Source organism: Quercus robur, chromosome 5 (genome assembly GCF_932294415.1).
Source record: "Quercus robur chromosome 5, dhQueRobu3.1, whole genome shotgun sequence".
NCBI lineage: Eukaryota > Viridiplantae > Streptophyta > Magnoliopsida > Fagales > Fagaceae > Quercus > Quercus robur.
This window is the reverse complement of record NC_065538.1, coordinates 32739349-32757346: the sequence shown is the minus strand read 5'-3', so window position 1 is coordinate 32757346 and position 17998 is coordinate 32739349. Positions and strand designations below refer to the sequence as shown.

Below are 17998 nucleotides of genomic sequence, written 5' to 3'. Positions count from 1 at the left end.
TCGGGCTGCAGCTCCCTGGTGTTAGAGTGCATCGCTGCATTCGGATCCCTTATAAGGATTTAACGCGCTTATGCTGATGGGTGCGATCATACCAACACTAATACACCGGATCCCATCAGAACTCCGCAGTTAAGCGTGTTTGGGCGAGAGTAGTACTAGGATGGGTGACCTCCAGGGAAGTCCTCGTGTTGCACCCCTCTCTTTTTCTTCGGATTTTTTTTTTTTTTGTCGCCGGGCTTACCGTTTACGGCGGTCCAGCACGCTCGCTTCGTAGGCTTAGTCTGCCCCAGGCCAAAAATACGAGCCGCTGAACTCGTTTTGGGTGCTAATTTGGTGGCGGCGATCTGGAAATGCCCTCGGGCTGCAGCTCCCTGGTGTTAGAGTGCATCGCTGCATTCGGATCCTTTATAAGGATTTAACGCGCTTATGCTGATGGGTGCGATCATACCAACACTAATGCACCGGATCCCATCAGAACTCCGCAGTTAAGCGTGTTTGGGCGAGAGTAGTACTAGGATGGGTGACCTCCTGGGAAGTCCTCGTGTTGCACCCCTCTCTTTTTCTTCGGATTTTTTTTTTTTTTTGTCGCCGGGCTTACCGTTTATGGCGGTCCAGCACGCTCGCTTCGTAGGCTTAGTCTGCCCCAGGCCAAAAATACGAGCCGCTGATCTCGTTTTGGGTGCTAATTTGGTGGCGGCGATCTGGAAATGCCCTCGGGCTGCAGCTCCCTGGTGTTAGAGTGCATCGCTGCATTCGGATCCTTTATAAGGATTTAACGCGCTTATGCTGATGGGTGCGATCATACCAACACTAATGCACCGGATCCCATCAGAACTCCGCAGTTAAGCGTGTTTGGGCGAGAGTAGTACTAGGATGGGTGACCTCCTGGGAAGTCCTCGTGTTGCACCCCTCTCTTTTTCTTCGGATTTTTTTTTTTTTTTGTTGCCGGGCTTACCGTTTACGGCGGTCCAGCACGCTCGCTTCGTAGGCTTAGTCTGCCCCAGGCCAAAAATACGAGCCGCTGAACTCGTTTTGGGTGCTAATTTGGTGGCGGCGATCTGGAAATGCCCTCGGGCTGCAGCTCCCTGGTGTTAGAGTGCATCGCTGCATTCGGATCCTTTATAAGGATTTAACGCGCTTATGCTGATGGGTGCGATCATACCAACACTAATGCACCGGATCCCATCAGAACTCCGCAGTTAAGCGTGTATGGGCGAGAGTAGTACTAGGATGGGTGACCTCCTGGGAAGTCCTCGTGTTGCACCCCTCTCTTTTTCTTCGGATTTTTTTTTTTTTTGTCGCCGGGCTTACCGTTTACGGCGGTCCAGCACGCTCGCTTCGTAGGCTTAGTCTGCCCCAGGCCAAAAATACGAGCCGCTGATCTCGTTTTGGGTGCTAATTTGGTGGTGGCGATCTGGAAATGCCCTCGGGCTGCAGCTCCCTGGTGTTAGAATGCATCGCTGCATTCGGATCCTTTATAAGGATTTAACGCGCTTATGCTGATGGGTGCGATCATACCAACACTAATGCACCGGATCCCATCAGAACTCCGCAGTTAAGCGTGTTTGGGCGAGAGTAGTACTAGGATGGGTGACCTCCTGGGAAGTCCTCGTGTTGCACCCCTCTCTTTTTCTTCGGATTTTTTTTTTTTTTGTCGCCGGGCTTACCGTTTACGGCGGTCCAGCACGCTCGCTTCGTAGGCTTAGTCTGCCCCAGGCCAAAAATACGAGCCGCTGATCTCGTTTAGGGTGCTAATTTGGTGGCGGCGATCTGGAAATGCCCTCGGGCTGCAGCTCCCTGGTGTTAGAGTGCATCGCTGCATTCGGATCCTTTATAAGGATTTAACGCGCTTATGCTGATGGGTGCGATCATACCAACACTAATGCACCGGATCCCATCAGAACTCCGCAGTTAAGCGTGTTTGGGCGAGAGTAGTACTAGGATGGGTGACCTCCTGGGAAGTCCTCGTGTTGCACCCCTCTCTTTTTCTTCGGATTTTTTTTTTTTTGTCGCCGGGCTTACCGTTTACGGCGGTCCAGCACGCTCGCTTCGTAGGCTTAGTCTGCCCCAGGCCAAAAATACGAGCCGCTGAACTCGTTTTGGGTGCTAATTTGGTGGCGGCGATCTGGAAATGCCCTCGGGCTGCAGCTCCCTGGTGTTAGAGTGCATCGCTGCATTCGGATCCTTTATAAGGATTTAACGCGCTTATGCTGATGGGTGCGATCATACCAACACTAATGCACCGGATCCCATCAGAACTCCGCAGTTAAGCGTGTTTGGGCGAGAGTAGTACTAGGATGGGTGACCTCCTGGGAAGTCCTCGTGTTGCACCCCTCTCTTTTTCTTCGGATTTTTTTTTTTTTGTCGCCGGGCTTACCGTTTACGGCGGTCCAGCACGCTCGCTTCGTAGGCTTAGTCTGCCCCAGGCCAAAAATACGAGCCGCTGATCTCGTTTTGGGTGCTAATTTGGTGGCGGCGATCTGGAAATGCCCTCGGGCTGCAGCTCCCTGGTGTTAGAGTGCATCGCTGCATTCGGATCCTTTATAAGGATTTAACGCGCTTATGCTGATGGGTGCGATCATACCAACACTAATGCACCGGATCCCATCAGAACTCCGCAGTTAAGCGTGTTTGGGCGAGAGTAGTACTAGGATGGGTGACCTCCTGGGAAGTCCTCGTGTTGCACCCCTCTCTTTTTCTTCGGATTTTTTTTTTTTTGTCGCCGGGCTTACCGTTTACGGCGGTCCAGCACGCTCGCTTCGTAGGCTTAGTCTGCCCCAGGCCAAAAATACGAGCCGCTGAACTCGTTTTGGGTGCTAATTTGGTGGCGGCGATCTGGAAATGCCCTCGGGCTGCAGCTCCCTGGTGTTAGAGTGCATCGCTGCATTCGGATCCCTTATAAGGATTTAACGCGCTTATGCTGATGGGTGCGATCATACCAACACTAATGCACCGGATCCCATCAGAACTCCGCAGTTAAGCGTGTTTGGGCGAGAGTAGTACTAGGATGGGTGACCTCCTGGGAAGTCCTCGTGTTGCACCCCTCTCTTTTTCTTCGGATTTTTTTTTTTTTGTCGCCGGGCTTACCGTTTACGGCGGTTCAGCACGCTCGCTTCGTAGGCTTAGTCTGCCCCAGGCCAAAAATACGAGCCGCTGAACTCGTTTTGGGTGCTAATTTGGTGGCGGCGATCTGGAAATGCCCTCGGGCTGCAGCTCCCTGGTGTTAGAGTGCATCGCTGCATTCGGATCCTTTATAAGGATTTCACGCGCTTATGCTGATGGGTGCGATCATACCAACACTAATGCACCGGATCCCATCAGAACTCCGCAGTTAAGCGTGTTTGGGCGAGAGTAGTACTAGGATGGGTGACCTCCTGGGAAGTCCTCGTGTTGCACCCCTCTCTTTTTCTTCGGATTTTTTTTTTTTTTGTCGCCGGGCTTACCGTTTACGGCGGTCCAGCACGCTCGCTTCGTAGGCTTAGTCTGCCCCAGGCCAAAAATACGAGCCGCTGATCTCGTTTTGGGTGCTAATTTGGTGGCGGCGATCTGGAAATGCCCTCGGGCTGCAGCTCCCTGGTGTTAGAGTGCATCGCTGCATTCGGATCCTTTATAAGGATTTAACGCGCTTATGCTGATGGGTGCGATCATACCAACACTAATGCACCAGATCCCATCAGAACTCCGCAGTTAAGCGTGATTGGGCGACAGTAGTACTAGGATGGGTGACCTCCTGGGAAGTCCTCGTGTTGCACCCCTCTCTTTTTCTTCGGATTTTTTTTTTTTTGTCGCCGGGCCTACCGTTTACGGCGGTCCAGCACGCTCGCTTCGTAGGCTTAGTCTGCCCCAGGCCAAAAATACGAGCCGCTGAACTCGTTTTGGGTGCTAATTTGGTGGCGGCGATCTGGAAATGCCCTCGGGCTGCAGCTCCCTGGTGTTAGAGTGCATCGCTGCATTCGGATCCTTTATAAGGATTTAACGCGCTTATGCTGATGGGTGCGATCATACCAACACTAATGCACCGGATCCCACAGAACTCCGCAGTTAAGCGTGTTTGGGCGAGAGTAGTACTAGGATGGGTGACCTCCTGGGAAGTCCTCGTGTTGCACCCCTCTCTTTTTCTTCGGATTTTTTTTTTTTGTCGCCGGGCTTACCGTTTACGGCGGTCCAGCACGCTCGCTTCGTAGGCTTAGTCTGCCCCAGGCCAAAAATACGAGCCGCTGAACTCGTTTTGGGTGCTAATTTGGTGGCGGCGATCTGGAAATGCCCTCGGGCTGCAGCTCCCTGGTGTTAGAGTGCATCGCTGCATTCGGATCCTTTATAAGGATTTAACGCGCTTATGCTGATGGGTGCGATCATACCAACACTAATGCACCGGATCCCATCAGAACTCCGCAGTTAAGCGTGTTTGGGCGAGAGTAGTACTAGGATGGGTGACCTCCTGGGAAGTCCTCGTGTTGCACCCCTCTCTTTTTCTTCGGATTTTTTTTTTTTTGTCGCCGGGCTTACCGTTTACGGCGGTCCAGCACGCTCGCTTCGTAGGCTTAGTCTGCCCCAGGCCAAAAATACGAGCCGCTGATCTCGTTTTGGGTGCTGATTTGGTGGCGGCGATCTGGAAATGCCCTCGGGCTGCAGCTCCCTGGTGTTAGAGTGCATCGCTGCATTCGGATCCTTTATAAGGATTTAACGCGCTTATGCTGATGGGTGCGATCATACCAACACTAATGCACCGGATCCCATCAGAACTCCGCAGTTAAGCGTGTTTGGGCGAGAGTAGTACTAGGATGGGTGACCTCCTGGGAAGTCCTCGTGTTGCACCCCTCTCTTTTTCTTCGGATTTTTTTTTTTTTGTCGCCGGGCTTACCGTTTACGGCGGTCCAGCACGCTCGCTTCGTAGGCTTAGTCTGCCCCAGGCCAAAAATACGAGCCGCTGAACTCGTTTTGGGTGCTAATTTGGTGGCGGCGATCTGGAAATGCCCTCGGGCTGCAGCTCCCTGGTGTTAGAGTGCATCTCTTCATTCGGATCCTTTATAATGATTTAACGCGCTTATGCTGATGGGTGCGATCATACCAACACTAATGCACCGGATCCCATCAGAACTCCGCAGTTAAGCGTGTTTGGGCGAGAGTAGTACTAGGATGGGTGACCTCCTGGGAAGTCCTCGTGTTGCACCCCTCTCTTTTTCTTCGGATTTTTTTTTTTTTTTGTCGCCGGGCTTACCGTTTATGGCGGTCCAGCACGCTCGCTTCGTAGGCTTAGTCTGCCCCAGGCCAAAAATACGAGCCGCTGATCTCGTTTTGGGTGCTAATTTGGTGGCGGCGATCTGGAAATGCCCTCGGGCTGCAGCTCCCTGGTGTTAGAGTGCATCGCTGCATTCGGATCCTTTATAAGGATTTAACGCGCTTATGCTGATGGGTGCGATCATACCAACACTAATGCACCGGATCCCATCAGAACTCCGCAGTTAAGCGTGTTTGGGCGAGAGTAGTACTAGGATGGGTGACCTCCAGGGAAGTCCTCGTGTTGCACCCCTCTCTTTTTCTTCGGATTTTTTTTTTTTTTGTCGCCGGGCTTACCGTTTACGGCGGTCCAGCACGCTCGCTTCGTAGGCTTAGTCTGCCCCAGGCCAAAAATACGAGCCGCTGATCTCGTTTTGGGTGCTAATTTGGTGGCGGCGATCTGGAAATGCCCTCGGGCTGCAGCTCCCTGGTGTTAGAGTGCATCGCTGCATTCGGATCCTTTATAAGGATTTAACGCGCTTATGCTGATGGGTGCGATCATACCAACACTAATGCACCGGATCCCATCAGAACTCCGCAGGTAAGCGTGTTTGGGCGAGAGTAGTACTAGGATGGGTGACCTCCAGGGAAGTCCTCGTGTTGCACCCCTCTCTTTTTCTTCGGATTTTTTTTTTTTTTGTCGCCGGGCTTACCGTTTACGGCGGTCCAGCACGCTCGCTTCGTAGGCTTAGTCTGCCCCAGGCCAAAAATACGAGCCGCTGAACTCGTTTTGGGTGCTAATTTGGTGGCGGCGATCTGGAAATGCCCTCGGGCTGCAGCTCCCTGGTGTTAGAGTGCATCGCTGCATTCGGATCCTTTATAAGGATTTAACGCGCTTATGCTGATGGGTGCGATCATACCAACACTAATACACCGGATCCCATCAGAACTCCGCAGTTAAGCGTGTTTGGGCGAGAGTAGTACTAGGATGGGTGACCTCCAGGGAAGTCCTCGTGTTGCACCCCTCTCTTTTTCTTCGGATTTTTTTTTTTTTTGTCGCCGGGCTTACCGTTTACGGCGGTCCAGCACGCTCGCTTCGTAGGCTTAGTCTGCCCCAGGCCAAAAATACGAGCCGCTGAACTCGTTTTGGGTGCTAATTTGGTGGCGGCGATCTGGAAATGCCCTCGGGCTGCAGCTCCCTGGTGTTAGAGTGCATCGCTGCATTCGGATCCTTTATAAGGATTTAACGCGCTTATGCTGATGGGGGGTGCGATCATACCAACACTAATGCACCGGATCCCATCAGAACTCCGCAGTTAAGCGTGTTTGGGCGAGAGTAGTACTAGGATGGGTGACCTCCTGGGAAGTCCTCGTGTTGCACCCCTCTCTTTTTCTTCGGATTTTTTTTTTTTTTGTCGCCGGGCTTACCGTTTACGGCGGTCCAGCACGCTCGCTTCGTAGGCTTAGTCTGCCCCAGGCCAAAAATACGAGCCGCTGATCTCGTTTTGGGTGCTAATTTGGTGGCGGCGATCTGGAAATGCCCTCGGGCTGCAGCATCCTGGTGTTAGAGTGCATCGCTGCATTCGGATCCTTTATAAGGATTTAACGCGCTTATGCTGATGGGTGCGATCATACCAACACTAATGCACCGGATCCCATCAGAACTCCGCAGTTAAGCGTGTTTGGGCGAGAGTAGTACTAGGATGGGTGACCTCCTGGGAAGTCCTCGTGTTGCACCCCTCTCATTTTCTTCGGATTTTTTTTTTTTGGTCGTCGGGCTTATCGTTTACGGCGGTCCAGCACGCTCGCTTCGTAGGCTTAGTCTGCCCCAGGCCAAAAATACGAGCCGCTGAACTCGTTTTGGGTGCTAATTTGGTGGCGGCGATCTGGAAATGCCCTCGGGCTGCAGCTCCCTGGTGTTAGAGTGCATCGCTGCATTCGGATCCTTTATAAGGATTTAACGCGCTTATGCTGATGGGTGCGATCATACCAACACTAATGCACCGGATCCCATCAGAACTCCGCAGTTAAGCGTGTTTGGGCGAGAGTAGTACTAGGATGGGTGACCTCCTGGGAAGTCCTCGTGTTGCACCCCTCTCTTTTTCTTCGGATTTTTTTTTTTATTTGTCGCCGGGCTTACCGTTTACGGCGGTCCAGCACGCTCGCTTCGTAGGCTTAGTCTGCCCCAGGCCAAAAATACGAGCCGCTGATCTCGTTTTGGGTGCTAATTTGGTGGCGGCGATCTGGAAATGCCCTCGGGCTGCAGCTCCCTGGTGTTAGAGTGCATCGCTGCATTCGGATCCTTTATAAGGATTTAACGCGCTTATGCTGATGGGTGCGATCATACCAACACTAATGCACCGGATCCCATCAGAACTCCGCAGTTAAGCGTGTTTGGGCGAGAGTAGTACTAGGATGGGTGACCTCCTGGGAAGTCCTCGTGTTGCACCCCCCTCTTTTTCTTCGGATTTTTTTTTCTTTTGTCGCCGGGCTTACCGTTTACGGCGGTCCAGCACGCTCGCTTCGTAGGCTTAGTCAGCCCCAGGCCAAAAATACGAGCCGCTGAACTCGTTTTGGGTGCTAAAATGGTGGCGGCGATCTGGAAATGCCCTCGGGCTGCAGCTCCCTGGTGTTAGAGTGCATCGCTGCATTCGGATCCTTTATAAGGATTTAACGCGCTTATGCTGATGGGTGCGATCATACCAACACTAATGCACCGGATCCCATCAGAACTCCGCAGTTAAGCGTGTTTGGGCGAGAGTAGTACTAGGATGGGTGACCTCCTGGGAAGTCCTCGTGTTGCACCCCTCTCTTTTTCTTCGGATTTTTTTTTTTTTGTCGCCGGGCTTACCGTTTACGGCGGTCCAGCACGCTCGCTTCGTAGGCTTAGTCTGCCCCAGGCCAAAAATATGAGCCGCTGAACTCGTTTTGGGTGCTAATTTGGTGGCGGCGATCTGGAAATGCCCTCGGGCTGCAGCTCCCTGGTGTTAGAGTGCATCGCTGCATTCGGATCCCTTATTAGGATTTAACGCGCTTATGCTGATGGGTGCGATCATACCAACACTAATGCACCGGATCCCATCAGAACTCCGCAGTTAAGCGTGTTTGGGCGAGAGTAGTACTAGGATGGGTGACCTCCTGGGAAGTCCTCGTGTTGCACCCCTCTATTTTTCTTCGGATTTTTTTTTTTTTGTCGCCGGGCTTACCGTTTACGGCGGTCCAGCACGCTCGCTTCGTAGGCTTAGTCTGCCCCAGGCCAAAAATACGAGCCGCTGATCTCGTTTTGGGTGCTAATTTGGTGGCGGCGATCTGGAAATGCCCTCGGGCTGCAGCTCCCTGGTGTTAGAGTGCATCGCTGCATTCGGATCCTTTATAAGGATTTAACGCGCTTATGCTGATGGGTGCGATCATACCAACACTAATGCACCGGATCCCATCAGAACTCCGCAGTTAAGCGTGTTTGGGCGAGAGTAGTACTAGGATGGGTGACCTCCTGGGAAGTCCTCGTGTTGCACCCCTCTCTTTTTCTTCGGATTTTTTTTTTTTTTGTCGCCGGGCTTACCGTTTACGGCGGTCCAGCACGCTCGCTTCGTAGGCTTAGTCTGCCCCAGGCCAAAAATACGAGCCGCTGATCTCGTTTTGGGTGCTAATTTGGTGGCGGCGATCTGGAAATGCCCTCGGGCTGCAGCTCCCTGGTGTTAGAGTGCATCGCTGCATTCGGATCCTTTATAAGGATTTAACGCGCTTATGCTGATGGGTGCGATCATACCAACACTAATGCACCGGATCCCATCAGAACTCCGCAGTTAAGCGTGTTTGGGCGAGAGTAGTACTAGGATGGGTGACCTCCTGGGAAGTCCGCGTGTTGCACCCCTCTCTTTTTCTTCGGATTTTTTTTTTTTTGTCGCCGGGCTTACCGTTTACTGCGGTCCAGCACGCTCGCTTCGTAGGCTTAGTCTGCCCCAGGCCAAAAATACGAGCCGCTGATCTCGTTTTGGGTGCTAATTTGGTGGCGGCGATCTGGAAATGCCCTCGGGCTGCAGCTCCCTGGTGTTAGAGTGCATCGCTGCATTCGGATCCTTTATAAGGATTTAACGCGCTTATTCTGATGGGTGCGATCATACCAACACTAATGCACCGGATCCCATCAGAACTCCGCAGTTAAGCGTGTTTGGGCGAGAGTAGTACTAGGATGGGTGACCTCCTGGGAAGTCCTCGTGTTGCACCCCTCTCTTTTTCTTCGGATTTTTTTTTTTTTGTCGCCGGGCTTACCGTTTACGGCGGTCCAGCACGCTCGCTTCGTAGGCTTAGTCTGCCCCAGGCCAAAAATACGAGCCGCTGAACTCGTTTTGGGTGCTAATTTGGTGGCGGCGATCTGGAAATGCCCTCGGGCTGCAGCTCCCTGGTGTTAGAGTGCATCGCTGCATTCGGATCCTTTATAAGGATTTAACGCGCTTATGCTGATGGGTGCGATCATACCAACACTAATGCACCGGATCCCATCAGAACTCCGCAGTTAAGCGTGTTTGGGCGAGAGTAGTACTAGGATGGGTGACCTCCTGGGATGTCCTCGTGTTGCACCCCTCTCTTTTTCTTCGGATTTTTTTTTTTTTTTGTCGCCGGGCTTACCGTTTACGGCGGTCCAGCACGCTCGCTTCGTAGGCTTAGTCTGCCCCAGGCCAAAAATACGAGCCGCTGATCTCGTTTTGGGTGCTAATTTGGTGGCGGCGATCTGGAAATGCCCTCGGGCTGCAGCTCCCTGGTGTTAGAGTGCATCGCTGCATTCGGATCCTTTATAAGGATTTAACGCGCTTATGCTGATGGGTGCGATCATACCAACACTAATGCACCGGATCCCATCAGAACTCCGCAGTTAAGCGTGTTTGGGCGAGAGTAGTACTAGGATGGGTGACCTCCTGGGAAGTCCTCGTGTTGCACCCCTCTCTTTTTCTTCGGATATTTTTTTTTTGGTCGCCGGGCTTATCGTTTACGGCGGTCCAGCACGCTCGCTTCGTAGGCTTAGTCTGCCCCAGGCCAAAAATACGAGCCGCTGAACTCGTTTTGGGTGCTAATTTGGTGGCGGCGATCTGGAAATGCCCTCGGGCTGCAGCTCCCTGGTGTTAGAGTGCATCGCTGCATTCGGATCCTTTATAAGGATTTAACGCGCTTATGCTGATGGGTGCGATCATACCAACACTAATGCACCGGATCCCATCAGAACTCCGCAGTTAAGCGTGTTTGGGCGAGAGTAGTACTAGGATGGGTGACCTCCTGGGAAGTCCTCGTGTTGCACCCCTCTCTTTTTCTTCGGATTTTTTTTTTTTTTTGTCGCCGGGCTTACCGTTTACGGCGGTCCAGCACGCTCGCTTCGTAGGCTTAGTCTGCCCCAGGCCAAAAATACGAGCCGCTGATCTCGTTTTGGGTGCTAATTTGGTGGCGGCGATCTGGAAATGCCCTCGGGCTGCAGCTCCCTGGTGTTAGAGTGCATCGCTGCATTCGGATCCTTTATAAGGATTTAACGCGCTTATGCTGATGGGTGCGATCATACCAACACTAATGCACCGGATCCCATCAGAACTCCGCAGTTAAGCGTGTTTGGGCGAGAGTAGTACTAGGATGGGTGACCTCCTGGGAAGTCCTCGTGTTGCACTCCTCTCTTTTTCTTCGGATTTTTTTTTTTTTGTCGCCGGGCTTACCGTTTACGGCGGTCCAGCACGCTCGCTTCGTAGGCTTAGTCTGCCCCAGGCCAAAAATACGAGCCGCTGAACTCGTTTTGGGTGCTAATTTGGTGGCGGCGATCTGGAAATGCCCTCGGGCTGCAGCTCCCTGGTGTTAGAGTGCATCGCTGCATTCGGATCCCTTATAAGGATTTAACGCGCTTATGCTGATGGGTGCGATCATACCAACACTAATGCACCGGATCCCATCAGAACTCCGCAGTTAAGCGTGTTTGGGCGAGAGTAGTACTAGGATGGGTGACCTCCTGGGAAGTCCTCGTGTTGCACCCCTCTCTTTTTCTTCGGATTTTTTTTTTTTTTGTTGCCGGGCTTACCGTTTACGGCGGTCCAGCACGCTCGCTTCGTAGGCTTAGTCTGCCCCAGGCCAAAAATACGAGCCGCTGAACTCGTTTTGGGTGCTAATTTGGTGGCGGCGATCTGGAAATGCCCTCGGGCTGCAGCTCCCTGGTGTTAGAGTGCATCGCTGCATTCGGATCCTTTATAAGGATTTAACGCGCTTATGCTGATGGGTGCGATCATACCAACACTAATGCACCGGATCCCATCAGAACTCCGCAGTTAAGCGTGTTTGGGCGAGAGTAGTACTAGGATGGGTGACCTCCTGGGAAGTCCTCGTGTTGCACCCCTCTCTTTTTCTTCGGATTTTTTTTTTTTTTTGTCGCCGGGCTTACCGTTTACGGCGGTCCAGCACGCTCGCTTCGTAGGCTTAGTCTTCCCCAGGCCAAAAATACGAGCCGCTGATCTCGTTTTGGGTGCTAATTTGGTGGCGGCGATCTGGAAATGCCCTCGGGCTGCAGCTCCCTGGTGTTAGAGTGCATCGCTGCATTCGGATCCTTTATAAGGATTTAACGCGCTTATGCTGATGGGTGCGATCATACCAACACTAATGCACCGGATCCCATCAGAACTCCGCAGTTAAGCGTGTTTGGGCGAGAGTAGTACTAGGATGGGTGACCTCCTGGGAAGTCCCCGTGTTGCACCCCTCTCTTTTTCTTCGGATTTTTTTTTTTTTGTCGCCGGGCTTACCGTTTACGGCGGTCCAGCACGCTCGCTTCGTAGGCTTAGTCTGCCCCAGGCCAAAAATACGAGCCGCTGAACTCGTTTTGGGTGCTAATTTGGTGGCGGCGATCTGGAAATGCCCTCGGGCTGCAGCTCCCTGGTGTTAGAGTGCATCGCTGCATTCGGATCCTTTATAAGGATTTAACGCGCTTATGCTGATGGGTGCGATCATACCAACACTAATGCACCGGATCCCATCAGAACTCCGCAGTTAAGCGTGTTTGGGCGAGAGTAGTACTAGGATGGGTGACCTCCTGGGAAGTCCTCGTGTTGCACCCCTCTCTTTTTCTTCGGATTTTTTTTTTTTTTTGTCGCCGGGCTTACCGTTTACGGCGGTCCAGCACGCTCGCTTCGTAGGCTTAGTCTGCCCCAGGCCAAAAATACGAGCCGCTGATCTCGTTTTGGGTGCTAATTTGGTGGCGGCGATCTGGAAATGCCCTCGGGCTGCAGCTCCCTGGTGTTAGAGTGCATCGCTGCATTCGGATCCTTTATAAGGATTTAACGCGCTTATGCTGATGGGTGCGATCATACCAACACTAATGCACCGGATCCCATCAGAACTCCGCAGTTAAGCGTGTTTGGGAGAGAGTAGTACTAGGATGGGTGACCTCCTGGGAAGTCCTCGTGTTGCACCCCTCTCTTTTTCTTCGGATTTTTTTTTTTTTTTGTCGCCGGGCTTACCGTTTACGGCGGTCCAGCACGCTCGCTTCGTAGGCTTAGTCTGCCCCAGGCCAAAAATACGAGCCGCTGATCTCGTTTTGGGTGCTAATTTGGTGGCGGCGATCTGGAAATGCCCTCGGGCTGCAGCTCCCTGGTGTTAGAGTGCATCGCTGCATTCGGATCCTTTATAAGGATTTAACGCGCTTATGCTGATGGTTGCGATCATACCAACACTAATGCACCGGATCCCATCAGAACTCCGCAGTTAAGCGTGTTTGGGCGAGAGTAGTACTAGGATGGGTGACCTCCTGGGAAGTCCTCGTGTTGCACCCCTCTCTTTTTCTTCGGATTTTTTTTTTTTTGTCGCCGGGCTTACCGTTTACGGCGGTCCAGCACGCTCGCTTCGTAGGCTTAGTCTGCCCCAGGCCAAAAATACGAGCCGCTGAACTCGTTTTGGGTGCTAATTTGGTGGCGGCGATCTGGAAATGTCCTCGGGCTGCAGCTCCCTGGTGTTAGAGTGCATCGCTTCATTCGGATCCTTTATAATGATTTAACGCGCTTATGCTGATGGGTGCGATCATACCAACACTAATGCACCGGATCCCATCAGAACTCCGCAGTTAAGCGTGTTTGGGCGAGAGTAGTACTAGGATGGGTGACCTCCTGGGAAGTCCTCGTGTTGCACCCCTCTCTTTTTCTTCGGATTTTTTTTTTTTTTTGTCGCCGGGCTTACCGTTTATGGCGGTCCAGCACGCTCGCTTCGTAGGCTTAGTCTGCCCCAGGCCAAAAATACGAGCCGCTGATCTCGTTTTGGGTGCTAATTTGGTGGCGGCGATCTGGAAATGCCCTCGGGCTGCAGCTCCCTGGTGTTAGAGTGCATCGCTGCATTCGGATCCTTTATAAGGATTTAACGCGCTTATGCTGATGGGTGCGATCATACCAACACTAATGCACCGGATCCCATCAGAACTCCGCAGTTAAGCGTGTTTGGGCGAGAGTAGTACTAGGATGGGTGACCTCCTGGGAAGTCCTCGTGTTGCACCCCTCTCTTTTTCTTCGGATTTTTTTTTTTTTTGTTGCCGGGCTTACCGTTTACGGCGGTCCAGCACGCTCGCTTCGTAGGCTTCGTCTGCCCCAGGCCAAAAATACGAGCCGCTGAACTCGTTTTGGGTGCTAATTTGATGGCGGCGATCTGGAAATGCCCTCGGGCTGCAGCTCCCTGGTGTTAGAGTGCATCGCTGCATTCGGATCCTTTATAAGGATTTAACGCGCTTATGCTGATGGGTGCGATCATACCAACACTAATGCACCGGATCCCATCAGAACTCCGCAGTTAAGCGTGTTTGGGCGAGAGTAGTACTAGGATGGGTGACCTCCTGGGAAGTCCTCGTGTTGCACCCCTCTCTTTTTCTTCGGATTTTTTTTTTTTTTTGTCGCCGGGCTTACCGTTTACGGCGGTCCAGCACGCTCGCTTCGTAGGCTTAGTCTGCCCCAGGCCAAAAATACGAGCCGCTGATCTCGTTTTGGGTGCTAATTTGGTGGTGGCGATCTGGAAATGCCCTCGGGCTGCAGCTCCCTGGTGTTAGAGTGCATCGCTGCATTCGGATCCTTTATAAGGATTTAACGCGCTTATGCTGATGGGTGCGATCATACCAACACTAATGCACCGGATCCCATCAGAACTCCGCAGTTAAGCGTGTTTGGGCGAGAGTAGTACTAGGATGGGTGACCTCCTGGGAAGTCCTCGTGTTGCACCCCTCTCTTTTTCTTCGGATTTTTTTTTTTTTGTCGCCGGGCTTACCGTTTACGGCGGTCCAGCACGCTCGCTTCGTAGGCTTAGTCTGCCCCAGGCCAAAAATACGAGCCGCTGATCTCGTTTTGGGTGCTAATTTGGTGGCGGCGATCTGGAAATGCCCTCGGGCTGCAGCTCCCTGGTGTTAGAGTGCATCGCTGCATTCGGATCCTTTATAAGGATTTAACGCGCTTATGCTGATGGGTGCGATCATACCAACACTAATGCACCGGATCCCATCAGAACTCCGCAGTTAAGCGTGTTTGGGCGAGAGTAGTACTAGGATGGGTGACCTCCTGGGAAGTCCTCGTGTTGCACCCCTCTCTTTTTCCTCGGATTTTTTTTTTTTTGTCACCGGGCTTACCATTTACGGCGGTCCAGCACGCTCGCTTCGTAGGCTTAGTCTGCCCCAGGCCAAAAATACGAAACGCTGAACTCGTTTTGGGTGCTAATTTGGTGGCGGCGATCTGGAAATGCCCTCGGGCTGCAGCTCCCTGGTGTTAGAGTGCATCGCTGCATTCGGATCCCTTATAAGGATTTAACGCGCTTATGCTGATGGGTGCGATCATACCAACACTAATGCACCGGATCCCATCAGAACTCCGCAGTTAAGCGTGTTTGGGCGAGAGTAGTACTAGGATGGGTGACCTCCTGGGAAGTCCTCGTGTTGCACCCCTCTCTTTTTCTTCGGATTTTTTTTTTTTTTTGTCGCCGGGCTTACCGTTTACGGCGGTCCAGCACGCTCGCTTCGTAGGCTTAGTCTGCCCCAGGCCAAAAATACGAGCCGCTGAACTCGTTTTGGGTGCTAATTTGGTGGCGGCGATCTGGAAATGCCCTCGGGCTGCAGCTCCCTGGTGTTAGAGTGCATCGCTGCATTCGGATCCCTTATAAGGATTTAACGCGCTTATGCTGATGGGTGCGATCATACCAACACTAATGCACCGGATCCCATCAGAACTCCGCAGTTAAGCGTGTTTGGGCGAGAGTAGTACTAGGATGGGTGACCTCCTGGGAAGTCCTCGTGTTGCACCCCTCTCTTTTTCTTCGGATTTTTTTTTTTTTTTGTCGCCGGGCTTACCGTTTACGGCGGTCCAGCACGCTCGCTTCGTAGGCTTAGTCTGCCCCAGGCCAAAAATACGAGCCGCTGATCTCGTTTTGGGTGCTAATTTGGTGGCGGCGATCTGGAAATGCCCTCGGGCTGCAGCTCCCTGGTGTTAGAGTGCATCGCTGCATTCGGATCCTTTATAAGGATTTAACGCGCTTATGCTGATGGGTGCGATCATACCAACACTAATGCACCGGATCCCATCAGAACTCCGCAGTTAAGCGTGTTTGGGCGAGAGTAGTACTAGGATGGGTGACCTCCTGGGAAGTCCTCGTGTTGCACCCCTCTCTTTTTCTTCGGATTTTTTTTTTTTTGTCGCCGGGCTTACCATTTACGGCGGTCCAGCACGCTCGCTTCGTAGGCTTAGTCTGCCCCAGGCCAAAAATACGAGCCGCTGAACTCGTTTTGGGTGCTAATTTGGTGGCGGCGATCTGGAAATGCCCTCGGGCTGCAGCTCCCTGGTGTTAGAGTGCATCGCTGCATTCGGATCCCTTATAAGGATTTAACGCGCTTATGCTGATGGGTGCGATCATACCAACACTAATGCACCGGATCCCATCAGAACTCCGCAGTTAAGCGTGTTTGGGCGAGAGTAGTACTAGGATGGGTGACCTCCTGGGAAGTCCTCGTGTTGCACCCCTCTCTTTTTCTTCGGATTTTTTTTTTTTTGTCGCCGGGCTTACCGTTTACGGCGGTCCAGCACGCTCGCTTCGTAGGCTTAGTCTGCCCCAGGCAAAAAATACGAGCCGCTGAACTCGTTTTGGGTGCTAATTTGGTGGCGGCGATCTGGAAATGCCCTCGGGCTGCAGCTCCCTGGTGTTAGAGTGCATCGCTGCATTCGGATCCTTTATAAGGATTTAACGCGCTTATGCTGATGGGTGCGATCATACCAACACTAATGCACCGGATCCCATCAGAACTCCGCAGTTAAGCGTGTTTGGGCGAGAGTAGTACTAGGATGGGTGACCTCCTGGGAAGTCCTCGTGTTGCACCCCTCTCTTTTTCTTCGGATTTTTTTTTTTTTTGTCGCCGGGCTTACCGTTTACGGCGGTCCAGCACGCTCGCTTCGTAGGCTTAGTCTGCCCCAGGCCAAAAATACGAGCCGCTGATCTCGTTTTGGGTGCTAATTTGGTGGCGGCGATCTGGAAATGCCCTCGGGCTGCAGCTCCCTGGTGTTAGAGTGCATCGCTGCATTCGGATCCTTTATAAGGATTTAACGCGCTTATGCTGATGGGTGCGATCATACCAACACTAATGCACCGGATCCCATCAGAACTCCGCAGTTAAGCGTGTTTGGGCGAGAGTAGTACTAGGATGGGTGACCTCCTGGGAAGTCCCCGTGTTGCACCCCTCTCTTTTTCTTCGGATTTTTTTTTTTTTGTCGCCGGGCTTACCGTTTACGGCGGTCCAGCACGCTCGCTTCGTAGGCTTAGTCTGCCCCAGGCCAAAAATACGAGCCGCTGAACTCGTTTTGGGTGCTAATTTGGTGGCGGCGATCTGGAAATGCCCTCGGGCTGCAGCTCCCTGGTGTTAGAGTGCATCGCTGCATTCGGATCCTTTATAAGGATTTAACGCGCTTATGCTGATGGGTGCGATCATACCAACACTAATGCACCGGATCCCATCAGAACTCCGCAGTTAAGCGTGTTTGGGCGAGAGTAGTACTAGGATGGGTGACCTCCTGGGAAGTCCTCGTGTTGCACCCCTCTCTTTTTCTTCGGATTTTTTTTTTTTTTTGTCGCCGGGCTTACCGTTTACGGCGGTCCAGCACGCTCGCTTCGTAGGCTTAGTCTGCCCCAGGCCAAAAATACGAGCCGCTGATCTCGTTTTGGGTGCTAATTTGGTGGCGGCGATCTGGAAATGCCCTCGGGCTGCAGCTCCCTGGTGTTAGAGAGCATCGCTGCATTCGGATCCTTTATAAGGATTTAACGCGCTTATGCTGATGGGTGCGATCATACCAACACTAATGCACCGGATCCCATCAGAACTCCGCAGTTAAGCGTGTTTGGGAGAGAGTAGTACTAGGATGGGTGACCTCCTGGGAAGTCCTCGTGTTGCACCCCTCTCTTTTTCTTCGGATTTTTTTTTTTTTTTGTCGCCGGGCTTACCGTTTACGGCGGTCCAGCACGCTCGCTTCGTAGGCTTAGTCTGCCCCAGGCCAAAAATACGAGCCGCTGATCTCGTTTTGGGTGCTAATTTGGTGGCGGCGATCTGGAAATGCCCTCGGGCTGCAGCTCCCTGGTGTTAGAGTGCATCGCTGCATTCGGATCCTTTATAAGGATTTAACGCGCTTATGCTGATGGTTGCGATCATACCAACACTAATGCACCGGATCCCATCAGAACTCCGCAGTTAAGCGTGTTTGGGCGAGAGTAGTACTAGGATGGGTGACCTCCTGGGAAGTCCTCGTGTTGCACCCCTCTCTTT

General features: G+C 52.5%; 51 non-coding genes across 51 annotated transcripts; all 51 read left to right on the top strand.

The window, feature by feature from the left end:
• Positions 1 to 78: 78 nt before the first annotated feature.
• On the top strand, positions 79 to 197 carry LOC126730802 (5S ribosomal RNA). Its single transcript, XR_007658066.1, has one exon. It is a non-coding gene; the product is annotated as a 5S ribosomal RNA (ribosomal RNA).
• Positions 198 to 434: 237 nt separating this feature from the next.
• On the top strand, positions 435 to 553 carry LOC126732173 (5S ribosomal RNA). The gene has a single exon (XR_007659352.1). It is a non-coding gene; the product is annotated as a 5S ribosomal RNA (ribosomal RNA).
• A 238-nt stretch (positions 554 to 791) lies between these two features.
• On the top strand, positions 792 to 910 carry LOC126732172 (5S ribosomal RNA). Its single transcript, XR_007659351.1, has one exon. It is a non-coding gene; the product is annotated as a 5S ribosomal RNA (ribosomal RNA).
• Positions 911 to 1148: 238 nt separating this feature from the next.
• On the top strand, positions 1149 to 1267 carry LOC126730686 (5S ribosomal RNA). Its single transcript, XR_007657949.1, has one exon. It is a non-coding gene; the product is annotated as a 5S ribosomal RNA (ribosomal RNA).
• Positions 1268 to 1504: 237 nt separating this feature from the next.
• On the top strand, positions 1505 to 1623 carry LOC126732171 (5S ribosomal RNA). Its single transcript, XR_007659350.1, has one exon. It is a non-coding gene; the product is annotated as a 5S ribosomal RNA (ribosomal RNA).
• Positions 1624 to 1860: 237 nt separating this feature from the next.
• LOC126732170 (5S ribosomal RNA) lies at positions 1861 to 1979 on the top strand. The gene has a single exon (XR_007659349.1). It is a non-coding gene; the product is annotated as a 5S ribosomal RNA (ribosomal RNA).
• Positions 1980 to 2215: 236 nt separating this feature from the next.
• Positions 2216 to 2334, top strand: LOC126732168 (5S ribosomal RNA). Its single transcript, XR_007659348.1, has one exon. It is a non-coding gene; the product is annotated as a 5S ribosomal RNA (ribosomal RNA).
• Positions 2335 to 2570: 236 nt separating this feature from the next.
• Positions 2571 to 2689, top strand: LOC126732167 (5S ribosomal RNA). Its single transcript, XR_007659347.1, has one exon. It is a non-coding gene; the product is annotated as a 5S ribosomal RNA (ribosomal RNA).
• Positions 2690 to 2925: 236 nt separating this feature from the next.
• Positions 2926 to 3044, top strand: LOC126732166 (5S ribosomal RNA). The gene has a single exon (XR_007659346.1). It is a non-coding gene; the product is annotated as a 5S ribosomal RNA (ribosomal RNA).
• A 236-nt stretch (positions 3045 to 3280) lies between these two features.
• Positions 3281 to 3399, top strand: LOC126732165 (5S ribosomal RNA). Its single transcript, XR_007659345.1, has one exon. It is a non-coding gene; the product is annotated as a 5S ribosomal RNA (ribosomal RNA).
• A 237-nt stretch (positions 3400 to 3636) lies between these two features.
• Positions 3637 to 3755, top strand: LOC126731847 (5S ribosomal RNA). The gene has a single exon (XR_007659083.1). It is a non-coding gene; the product is annotated as a 5S ribosomal RNA (ribosomal RNA).
• A 236-nt stretch (positions 3756 to 3991) lies between these two features.
• On the top strand, positions 3992 to 4109 carry LOC126731796 (5S ribosomal RNA). The gene has a single exon (XR_007659035.1). It is a non-coding gene; the product is annotated as a 5S ribosomal RNA (ribosomal RNA).
• Positions 4110 to 4344: 235 nt separating this feature from the next.
• LOC126732164 (5S ribosomal RNA) lies at positions 4345 to 4463 on the top strand. Its single transcript, XR_007659344.1, has one exon. It is a non-coding gene; the product is annotated as a 5S ribosomal RNA (ribosomal RNA).
• A 236-nt stretch (positions 4464 to 4699) lies between these two features.
• Positions 4700 to 4818, top strand: LOC126732162 (5S ribosomal RNA). Its single transcript, XR_007659342.1, has one exon. It is a non-coding gene; the product is annotated as a 5S ribosomal RNA (ribosomal RNA).
• Positions 4819 to 5054: 236 nt separating this feature from the next.
• On the top strand, positions 5055 to 5173 carry LOC126732161 (5S ribosomal RNA). Its single transcript, XR_007659341.1, has one exon. It is a non-coding gene; the product is annotated as a 5S ribosomal RNA (ribosomal RNA).
• A 238-nt stretch (positions 5174 to 5411) lies between these two features.
• LOC126730733 (5S ribosomal RNA) lies at positions 5412 to 5530 on the top strand. Its single transcript, XR_007657996.1, has one exon. It is a non-coding gene; the product is annotated as a 5S ribosomal RNA (ribosomal RNA).
• Positions 5531 to 5767: 237 nt separating this feature from the next.
• On the top strand, positions 5768 to 5886 carry LOC126731559 (5S ribosomal RNA). The gene has a single exon (XR_007658804.1). It is a non-coding gene; the product is annotated as a 5S ribosomal RNA (ribosomal RNA).
• Positions 5887 to 6123: 237 nt separating this feature from the next.
• On the top strand, positions 6124 to 6242 carry LOC126730801 (5S ribosomal RNA). Its single transcript, XR_007658065.1, has one exon. It is a non-coding gene; the product is annotated as a 5S ribosomal RNA (ribosomal RNA).
• A 240-nt stretch (positions 6243 to 6482) lies between these two features.
• On the top strand, positions 6483 to 6601 carry LOC126732160 (5S ribosomal RNA). The gene has a single exon (XR_007659340.1). It is a non-coding gene; the product is annotated as a 5S ribosomal RNA (ribosomal RNA).
• A 237-nt stretch (positions 6602 to 6838) lies between these two features.
• On the top strand, positions 6839 to 6957 carry LOC126732159 (5S ribosomal RNA). The gene has a single exon (XR_007659339.1). It is a non-coding gene; the product is annotated as a 5S ribosomal RNA (ribosomal RNA).
• Positions 6958 to 7193: 236 nt separating this feature from the next.
• Positions 7194 to 7312, top strand: LOC126732158 (5S ribosomal RNA). Its single transcript, XR_007659338.1, has one exon. It is a non-coding gene; the product is annotated as a 5S ribosomal RNA (ribosomal RNA).
• Positions 7313 to 7550: 238 nt separating this feature from the next.
• Positions 7551 to 7669, top strand: LOC126732157 (5S ribosomal RNA). Its single transcript, XR_007659337.1, has one exon. It is a non-coding gene; the product is annotated as a 5S ribosomal RNA (ribosomal RNA).
• A 237-nt stretch (positions 7670 to 7906) lies between these two features.
• On the top strand, positions 7907 to 8025 carry LOC126732156 (5S ribosomal RNA). Its single transcript, XR_007659336.1, has one exon. It is a non-coding gene; the product is annotated as a 5S ribosomal RNA (ribosomal RNA).
• Positions 8026 to 8261: 236 nt separating this feature from the next.
• Positions 8262 to 8380, top strand: LOC126732155 (5S ribosomal RNA). Its single transcript, XR_007659335.1, has one exon. It is a non-coding gene; the product is annotated as a 5S ribosomal RNA (ribosomal RNA).
• A 236-nt stretch (positions 8381 to 8616) lies between these two features.
• Positions 8617 to 8735, top strand: LOC126732154 (5S ribosomal RNA). Its single transcript, XR_007659334.1, has one exon. It is a non-coding gene; the product is annotated as a 5S ribosomal RNA (ribosomal RNA).
• Positions 8736 to 8972: 237 nt separating this feature from the next.
• On the top strand, positions 8973 to 9091 carry LOC126730595 (5S ribosomal RNA). The gene has a single exon (XR_007657863.1). It is a non-coding gene; the product is annotated as a 5S ribosomal RNA (ribosomal RNA).
• Positions 9092 to 9327: 236 nt separating this feature from the next.
• LOC126732153 (5S ribosomal RNA) lies at positions 9328 to 9446 on the top strand. Its single transcript, XR_007659333.1, has one exon. It is a non-coding gene; the product is annotated as a 5S ribosomal RNA (ribosomal RNA).
• A 236-nt stretch (positions 9447 to 9682) lies between these two features.
• Positions 9683 to 9801, top strand: LOC126731531 (5S ribosomal RNA). Its single transcript, XR_007658776.1, has one exon. It is a non-coding gene; the product is annotated as a 5S ribosomal RNA (ribosomal RNA).
• Positions 9802 to 10039: 238 nt separating this feature from the next.
• LOC126732151 (5S ribosomal RNA) lies at positions 10040 to 10158 on the top strand. The gene has a single exon (XR_007659331.1). It is a non-coding gene; the product is annotated as a 5S ribosomal RNA (ribosomal RNA).
• A 236-nt stretch (positions 10159 to 10394) lies between these two features.
• On the top strand, positions 10395 to 10513 carry LOC126732150 (5S ribosomal RNA). Its single transcript, XR_007659330.1, has one exon. It is a non-coding gene; the product is annotated as a 5S ribosomal RNA (ribosomal RNA).
• A 238-nt stretch (positions 10514 to 10751) lies between these two features.
• On the top strand, positions 10752 to 10870 carry LOC126730559 (5S ribosomal RNA). The gene has a single exon (XR_007657829.1). It is a non-coding gene; the product is annotated as a 5S ribosomal RNA (ribosomal RNA).
• A 236-nt stretch (positions 10871 to 11106) lies between these two features.
• Positions 11107 to 11225, top strand: LOC126732149 (5S ribosomal RNA). Its single transcript, XR_007659329.1, has one exon. It is a non-coding gene; the product is annotated as a 5S ribosomal RNA (ribosomal RNA).
• Positions 11226 to 11462: 237 nt separating this feature from the next.
• On the top strand, positions 11463 to 11581 carry LOC126732148 (5S ribosomal RNA). Its single transcript, XR_007659328.1, has one exon. It is a non-coding gene; the product is annotated as a 5S ribosomal RNA (ribosomal RNA).
• A 238-nt stretch (positions 11582 to 11819) lies between these two features.
• Positions 11820 to 11938, top strand: LOC126730593 (5S ribosomal RNA). Its single transcript, XR_007657861.1, has one exon. It is a non-coding gene; the product is annotated as a 5S ribosomal RNA (ribosomal RNA).
• Positions 11939 to 12174: 236 nt separating this feature from the next.
• Positions 12175 to 12293, top strand: LOC126732147 (5S ribosomal RNA). Its single transcript, XR_007659327.1, has one exon. It is a non-coding gene; the product is annotated as a 5S ribosomal RNA (ribosomal RNA).
• Positions 12294 to 12531: 238 nt separating this feature from the next.
• LOC126731589 (5S ribosomal RNA) lies at positions 12532 to 12650 on the top strand. Its single transcript, XR_007658833.1, has one exon. It is a non-coding gene; the product is annotated as a 5S ribosomal RNA (ribosomal RNA).
• A 238-nt stretch (positions 12651 to 12888) lies between these two features.
• Positions 12889 to 13007, top strand: LOC126730846 (5S ribosomal RNA). Its single transcript, XR_007658112.1, has one exon. It is a non-coding gene; the product is annotated as a 5S ribosomal RNA (ribosomal RNA).
• Positions 13008 to 13243: 236 nt separating this feature from the next.
• On the top strand, positions 13244 to 13362 carry LOC126732146 (5S ribosomal RNA). Its single transcript, XR_007659326.1, has one exon. It is a non-coding gene; the product is annotated as a 5S ribosomal RNA (ribosomal RNA).
• Positions 13363 to 13600: 238 nt separating this feature from the next.
• LOC126732145 (5S ribosomal RNA) lies at positions 13601 to 13719 on the top strand. Its single transcript, XR_007659325.1, has one exon. It is a non-coding gene; the product is annotated as a 5S ribosomal RNA (ribosomal RNA).
• Positions 13720 to 13956: 237 nt separating this feature from the next.
• LOC126732144 (5S ribosomal RNA) lies at positions 13957 to 14075 on the top strand. The gene has a single exon (XR_007659324.1). It is a non-coding gene; the product is annotated as a 5S ribosomal RNA (ribosomal RNA).
• Positions 14076 to 14313: 238 nt separating this feature from the next.
• Positions 14314 to 14432, top strand: LOC126732142 (5S ribosomal RNA). Its single transcript, XR_007659323.1, has one exon. It is a non-coding gene; the product is annotated as a 5S ribosomal RNA (ribosomal RNA).
• A 236-nt stretch (positions 14433 to 14668) lies between these two features.
• LOC126732141 (5S ribosomal RNA) lies at positions 14669 to 14787 on the top strand. Its single transcript, XR_007659322.1, has one exon. It is a non-coding gene; the product is annotated as a 5S ribosomal RNA (ribosomal RNA).
• Positions 14788 to 15023: 236 nt separating this feature from the next.
• On the top strand, positions 15024 to 15142 carry LOC126732139 (5S ribosomal RNA). Its single transcript, XR_007659320.1, has one exon. It is a non-coding gene; the product is annotated as a 5S ribosomal RNA (ribosomal RNA).
• A 238-nt stretch (positions 15143 to 15380) lies between these two features.
• Positions 15381 to 15499, top strand: LOC126732138 (5S ribosomal RNA). The gene has a single exon (XR_007659319.1). It is a non-coding gene; the product is annotated as a 5S ribosomal RNA (ribosomal RNA).
• A 238-nt stretch (positions 15500 to 15737) lies between these two features.
• On the top strand, positions 15738 to 15856 carry LOC126732137 (5S ribosomal RNA). Its single transcript, XR_007659318.1, has one exon. It is a non-coding gene; the product is annotated as a 5S ribosomal RNA (ribosomal RNA).
• A 236-nt stretch (positions 15857 to 16092) lies between these two features.
• LOC126732136 (5S ribosomal RNA) lies at positions 16093 to 16211 on the top strand. The gene has a single exon (XR_007659317.1). It is a non-coding gene; the product is annotated as a 5S ribosomal RNA (ribosomal RNA).
• A 236-nt stretch (positions 16212 to 16447) lies between these two features.
• LOC126732135 (5S ribosomal RNA) lies at positions 16448 to 16566 on the top strand. Its single transcript, XR_007659316.1, has one exon. It is a non-coding gene; the product is annotated as a 5S ribosomal RNA (ribosomal RNA).
• A 237-nt stretch (positions 16567 to 16803) lies between these two features.
• LOC126730592 (5S ribosomal RNA) lies at positions 16804 to 16922 on the top strand. The gene has a single exon (XR_007657860.1). It is a non-coding gene; the product is annotated as a 5S ribosomal RNA (ribosomal RNA).
• A 236-nt stretch (positions 16923 to 17158) lies between these two features.
• Positions 17159 to 17277, top strand: LOC126732134 (5S ribosomal RNA). The gene has a single exon (XR_007659315.1). It is a non-coding gene; the product is annotated as a 5S ribosomal RNA (ribosomal RNA).
• A 238-nt stretch (positions 17278 to 17515) lies between these two features.
• Positions 17516 to 17634, top strand: LOC126731588 (5S ribosomal RNA). The gene has a single exon (XR_007658832.1). It is a non-coding gene; the product is annotated as a 5S ribosomal RNA (ribosomal RNA).
• A 238-nt stretch (positions 17635 to 17872) lies between these two features.
• On the top strand, positions 17873 to 17991 carry LOC126730845 (5S ribosomal RNA). Its single transcript, XR_007658110.1, has one exon. It is a non-coding gene; the product is annotated as a 5S ribosomal RNA (ribosomal RNA).
• Positions 17992 to 17998: the final 7 nt, after the last annotated feature.